Below are 7,119 nucleotides of genomic sequence, written 5' to 3'. Positions count from 1 at the left end.
AGGGAGCCGAGCGCCGAGAGGCTGGATGGAGAGATGGATGGCCGGGCGCCGATCGATGCGCTCGGCGCTCGCCCGGCCCCTCCCTCCTCTTCCTCCCCCCTCCTCCCGCCGCGCCGCCTCAAACGCCCGCGGCGGGAGGAGGGGGGAGGAAGAGGAGCTCGGAGGCGGCGTGAGGGAAAGCCCGGCCGGGAAGTGCGCGCTGGAGGGTGGGTGAAGGGAAATAAGTACAATTCCAGCGTTTCCTCGCCATTTCCCTCTCCCCTCATCGCCGGGGCGGGGGGAGAGGCGGCGACTGAGGGAAAGAGGATTAACGGCCGCCGTAAGGCTTTCTACCTGAGAGGAGCGGGTTGGCCGGCCGACGCGGGGCAGGCGTAAGGCCGTGCCTGGCTAAAGATAAAAAGCATTTTATCCACAAAAATGTCAGCAGAGGCCTTGCGGAACTGCCGGGGAACTTCGGAGCCCGCTAAAGTTGGTCATCTTTCACTCGTTGCAAAATAAAATGGCAAGGCTTTGTTATTAGCTACCGGGGTGTTCTGTATAAAAGTTGATAAACACAGGGGGTTTTTTTGGAAGCAAGTTAACAATTGGCATAATGAAGCCTGCTTTCTTATTAAAAGGCCAAAAATATCATTCCCTGTAATTGAAAGGCTCTAATGTGTTGATTAATACGCTCTAATGCCGTTTATACCCGTGTTACATCCCAAGCAGTAAGATTTGACACACATCGCCAGGTCTCAGGCAAAGGTAGTGAACCTTATTCCTAACGAAGCTTATTCCGAGGGTAACTCCAGCGATGTCGACTGGCTCACACAAGGGATTAATTTGGCCGATTGCACTTTCCGTCTTTAAATTGGAAGGTCAAAAATAAATGTGTCGTGTCTACGCATCTGGTGTGCAAGAGTTTTAATGTGTTTAATGTGCTTTGTTCTCTGCAACTGCGTGTGACAGCTTCCAGCTTCTTTCATTCTCAGCGTGCATCTGAGGGGCTCTGCTTTTGGGCCGTACCCAGCTGAGCATGGAAGGCATTAACCCTCCGGGGCTGTGCCGGCTAATTTACAAAGTGCGTTCCTGTGATTAATTCACACAAGTAAGGCAAAGCCTCCATGGTGGTGTTCAGCACTTCTCCCTGGTGCTAAGGTGTTAAGACTCGAGTGTAAAACAAACACATCTTCGAGCTGTTGTGTGAAACACGATGTCTCTTCAGGCACAGACTGCGAAAGATCAGATGAGCTTTTCCTGTATTCTTGAAATGAGTCTTTTGTCACTGAAATCAGTGACAAAAGTCCTGTGGACTTTTCCTTCTTTTCCTTTCTTTTCCTTAATTCTCCTATGGGAGCTTCTGTAAGGATACTCGTGTGCAGCGGGAGGGTATATACTGTCATGAACTGTGGGGAAAATGAAATTGGGAAACTCTTTATGATCCCCATTTCTCCTCTACCAGTGATTTAGGTGTTAGTAACCTGGTCATTTTTGTGTTAAATATTCTTACTAGATTGTTTCCCAATAACCTCAATAAAAAAAGACTCACAAAAACACATATCACTGCTTAACGTGAAATCATCTCCCAAATTAGAGTTAAAACTGAGTGATTCAGCGTGCTTATCGAGTAGGCTACCTCACATGAGCAGATGTAAAAACCAAAAGAAAGACCTGCTTTCAAAGAACAAGTAGCCTGGTGGTAAAACCACAAGCTTGGGATGTGGGAAACCCACATTCCCATCTGTGGTGTGAGAGGCAAAGAAAGGATTTGAATGCAGATGTTCGGTAACTGAGGTAAACGCCCTGATCAGCAATTTTAGGATAGCCGGATCTCACTTTCGTATTTTTTTTACCCCCCCTAGGAAAACTATTTGTGTGTTGTGGTTCTTCCTAATGCAGTGGGGAAATGCCTGCTTAACAGGAAAACTTGCCCAGTTCTGCACAAAATGCTGGTGTTCCACAAACAGCTTGGATGGTTTGTTCTCATCTGCAGCGCTTTATATGGGGAGAAGCTGTTCATCTTTAAAAACCCACACAGTCCCAGCTGGGATCAGAAGAGTATCCGGAGAGCAGCTGCCTTTGGTGCAACCCTCCCTGTGAAAACTTCAGGTCCCTATGGCAGCTTGAATCGCCGTGTCTCAATGAAATGTGTAAACAATCATTTTGCATATAGTTGGAGGGAAAATGAATTATTGGGATTCTGGAGATAGCAGAATGCAAAGCTTGATTTATTTATTTTTGTGCACAGATTTGTTTATAAATGCCTATTATGAGATTGCTGTTTGCTTTAATTAAATTTCATTTAGAAATATCTTCTCAGGCTTAGGTATGAAGTGGTTTGAATGCAGGCTAAAATAAATGAGCTGATCAAAAATACTAAGTGCCAAACCATACACCGAATTGACGTGAAAGCTGGTGAAAAGTCATCACAAGTGATGCAAAACCCCCTGGATTTTGCAGAAGTGCTGTTCTATGAGCTACCAACTTCATTTTGGTTATTGTTTCTTCTCAATTTGCCCAGAGAATTCTGAACACAGGCAAAGAAGATGCACATCCTCAAATCACAAAACACTTCAGTGTGCTAGAGCTAAATACTTCCATTAAGTTAAAGAATATTCATCAATTCAAAGGCTTCTTCACATTTGCATTAAAATATTCCAGTCCCAGTCTTCTGGATCCTGCATGGATATGGATCTTTGAGGACAAATCACCCGTCACAGCTCCTTATTCTGACAAGATGTTTCCTTTATGATATCAAGCGCTAGGCCCAAATTCAAGTATAATCCCATCAGCCACATACGCACGCTAGTCAGATTTGCCCAATCCTAAACATTATACAGTAAAGTCAATGACATTTTAACTTGGAGAATATATGAGCTTTCACCACCCGTCAGCAGTTGCGAGGTGGGGGGGAGGAAATGTAAAATACAGCTCCAGCCTCAAGATAAATAGTAAGCTTTCCCTGTAACAGAGAGTGTCAGACAAGCTGAGACAAGAGTTAATTTTCCTGTGGCTTTTCCTGGCATTGAACTCTATGCAAAGCAGATGCAAAGCCAATGCAGAGTTACTACAGGAAGATAAGTGGGTTTGTGCAACTTCGAGTTTGCCTGCCGTGAATGAGGAATAGCAGTAAAGAGACTTTTTCTGTCACACATAGATAGACCAAGGGTCCCTAGCCCGTACGGCCAGTAGTGATGCATACGTTGTCAGGTAACCACCAATATAGATTCCGTCCTGGCCACGAGTAAGCACGCAGTTATACTTCAGTTGGTTTAGCCAGAGGCCACAATACCGGCGTTAATGGCGGTTTCATGCTTTTAGGCCACCATTATGGCACTTTGCGCAAGGACAGACACTACCTGATCGGGCTGCACATGCGACGTGTTTACATTGCAAAGTGTTTGAAGACATTTGGCCTGGCTGCATGAGTTTATATGGGCTGCCTGTTTTGTTTTATGCAGGCACCTTATTTTGCTCTCGTGTAAGACTCCATGTGTCACCCAGGAACAGCATTTGAGACATTCCTGTCATTTGGGATGTACCAGCCTTTAGTTTTTACCTTTTCTTGTTCTCCTCCCAGGAAAATTAAGACTTTTAAGGAAGCCCTGCCAACCTCGTTATGCTGCCCTACCGTTGTTAAGACCACCTACAGAAGATTTTTCTTTTTAAGTCCTACCTACAGCAGTACCAATGCCCTCACAAATTTTTGTCTGCTGACGCAGCAGACAATTGCAATTGTATTCCCCAAGACTTTTAACTCAGTAACTCTACACCAGACAGGATCTACAAGACAGGTATAGGACAGCATACAGTGAACTTAAATATATAAATGTTTACATCCATAGATAAATATCTCTATGTATGCCATTTTAAATATGCGTGAGTTTATATCAAGATAAAGGCTATAGTTCACATGGGGTGTTAATTTTTGTGCCCTATCAAATTTCCTGTGGTGGTATGGGCCTCCTAGTAATTTTACACGTATGGACTGAAGTTTAACATAGATGAATTCACACAGTCTATGGACACAGCATATATGGACTCACACTTAATACGAACAGGTTTTGCCTTGTCACTGCAAATCCTTTTCAAGTTATTTGATGGACCCTGAGAAATCCCCAAACCCTAAACCAAAAATTACCTTTCAAATGCTCAGCTGTATAGAGCGCGAGTCTAGATTCTGCTCCTTTGGCTTCAGTGGCAGGTAGGTAGTCCACTACTATATAAAAATAGTGCAAGGTCCTGCAAACCTTCCTTCTTTTTTACACATAGGCACTAAGGAAACATGGTGATTGTATTTTTCTGCAATAACATTTGGTTTGGCTTGAAAGTAACATGCTAAGATACACCACATTACTGGTATTCGTAAATGGTTTGACTTTTGGTTTAATTCAGCTGTTCCTGACTTTTTGAATATAGTTCTCTGCTAAAAATGGGGTGGAGAGAGAGGAACAGTTCAGCTGTAAACTACTCTTTAGAAAACTGGATGCTTTTGCGATCCCACTAATGTCATCTGGCATTAATTAACATAGCATCTCTCTAATTATATTGTCAGCATACAGCCACTAAATTAAAATACAAAGAGAATTGTTAAAATTTCCCAATTTAACTTTGGTATTTCTTTTAAAGCATAATTTTTCAAGTTTTGTGTATATAGGAAATCATCCAAAGCCCACTGAAGTTAATGGGCTTCATTCCGACTAGGCCCAGAAATGTTTGGAAAAATCAGTGGGGTGGCCAAATTGCTTCTCTAAAGCAAGCGATTAGATGGCTCATTTCTATTATTGGCACCCGCAGCTCAGCACCCAAAACTAAAGAAGTATGCAGCACTGCAGATCCAACGGGTCTCTCAAGGGGAGAAAAAGAGAGCATTAGACAGAGTGGCAGTTCACCTTCCCGCTGCACCCATGCCTTTAGGGTGCCAAAAAGAAACACGAGGGAGAATGACTTAAGTAGATCTCTCCTACCCCAGACAGCGTGGAAGAGCAGCGTGGGGGGCCTACACCGCACGCTTGCAGTGTGACTGGGTCGGCTGCAGCAAAACGTAGCCCTGAGACACGCCAGACATCCACTGTTCCTCAAGTGGAACCTGCAGGAGGTGAACAGAGAATGCCAGCCCTGGCACGACCCACTCCTCGCGAGCGGCTCCCACCTCTCCCCTGCGTGTTTTGCTCTTCCCGTCCTCACGAGTCGGGGCGTCAGGCACAGCGCAGTGACCGCCTCTGCACATTGCCCCTCAGCTCTAGCTGGCGGGAGAAATCAGGTAGCTGAGGAAACACGGCAGTGCTGCGTGGTGACATACCTTGCTACGTCCCGTGGTTTTTTTGTGTCGTGTTAGGGTCAGCAGCTCCTTGACGCTCTCCTAATGAATTTTGTGTCTCTCTCTCTTTGACTGGGGAGAACAGCGGAGAACTAGTGCCTTAGCAGAGCTTGTGCTCTCAGTGCAGAGCTGAGAGGCCTTGAGCAAAACCTTTGGTTCCAGCTAAGTCATCCTGCTTAAAGCATCCTCCCACCCTCTCGGTGGCTGAGAGGAATCTCTGTGTGCGGCTGAGCCAGGCTGGGGGCGACACTGAAGCAAATCACCGGGCTAACTTCGCCTTTTGGCATGACCTAGAGTTCAATCCTGCTCTCAGAAAATGGCCGTTCTGCCGCTTGCTTATGCCTGGGTTTATATGTTAGCATTGCCTACCTTTCAGCATCACTAGCCTCCACTCATATCCCTTGGTATTATTAAAATCCTTGAGATCTAGCTGATTTCTAGCTCACCAAGAGTTTTATTTCTCTGGAGTTTGGTAAAACTATACATCTCCCTGAGATGATCAGAAACACATGGAAAAATACTAAAATGGTGCATAAAGCAAAAAAGAATGAAATATTTTCTTTCCAAGAGAGCTACTCTTTTGCTGCAGACTTTTTACTTTAGAAAAAAGAATCAAAATGTCATCGTCAGTTTGGAAACCATGTCCCTTTTTCTGGCCCAACAGTTTTTTGCCTGTTTTGCCTGGACCTGTAAGCTGAACACGTTGCTACAGCTCAGGACAATGCATGAAGACCTAACGCTTTTCAAAGTAGTAAAAAGCATTCCAGCAGTAGTAGCAGTTCACATTTTTCTTGGACAGGATGCGTTTCCCCAGCTCCCCTGGGAAACTGGAAGCAGAATCCCAGGGCAGCCCTCCTCACAAACCGCTGTGCTTGGGAGTCAGCTATTTTGGGGATATGAACCAGCCTGGGAGACTCAGCCACTGGAGATGCTGGACAACTTGCAGATTTAGGGAAGGCTGGAAACCCCTGATGTCAGTGATCCACAGACCTCTCAGATAGCAGAAGAGCTCAGAGCTGGAAAAGCCTAGGCACCTGGGCTTGCAGTCCAGGGAATTGCCTGGTGGGTTTGGAGCCCAAGATCCCGGCAAAGCAAAGGACAGGCAAGCAAGAAGTTTAAATTGAAATTACCAATTTCACACAGAAAGTTCTGGTTGGCAAATCCCCGCTTGTCGACTGGGGCCATGGTCTGGATGCAGCTGTTTGCCAGATGAAGCTTGGTAAGCAGAGGGCTGCATTAACTCCTGCTGGGACACTCCAAACGTAGATGGCAAGGAGCACAACAGCCTTATCTTACACAGCCTCTCCCACAGAAGAGGTGTGGGAGGCATGGGGTGCTTCTGTGAAGAAGCACGCGCATCTTGCTGCGGTACCGTCATGACCTGTCAATGACTTTCATTCACTGCTGCCCCAAAGGCTAAAATATAGCCCACTGAATGATATTTTTGGCCCATCCAAATGATGCAGGACTGGACTCCTGTGCCCCGTGACTTCTGCATTCATGCACACCAGTGCCAAAATATGTGTGGAGAGAGTGCATTTACAAGGCCACTAAATCAAAGTGGCGGGATGTACACAGGGATAGGGGTAAGCATGCACCCACATTCCCAGTCATGGGGCACTTAAAACGCATTTCGTCCCTGAGCAGATTATTCTGTAAACTGAAAAACAAGCTTGAATACACCAAATTTTGTGTTTACACCTCTTGGTTACATAATGCACTAAGTTAGATGGTAAATGGTCTGGGACAACCCCTGTGGCCAGACTCTCCACCAGCATAAAGGAATATGGCATGTACGGAGTGATACCAGAATACCCCAT

This window comes from Rissa tridactyla, chromosome 1 (assembly GCF_028500815.1).
Source record: "Rissa tridactyla isolate bRisTri1 chromosome 1, bRisTri1.patW.cur.20221130, whole genome shotgun sequence".
NCBI classification, from domain to species: Eukaryota; Metazoa; Chordata; class Aves; order Charadriiformes; family Laridae; genus Rissa; species Rissa tridactyla.
This window is presented reverse-complemented; position numbering follows the sequence as displayed.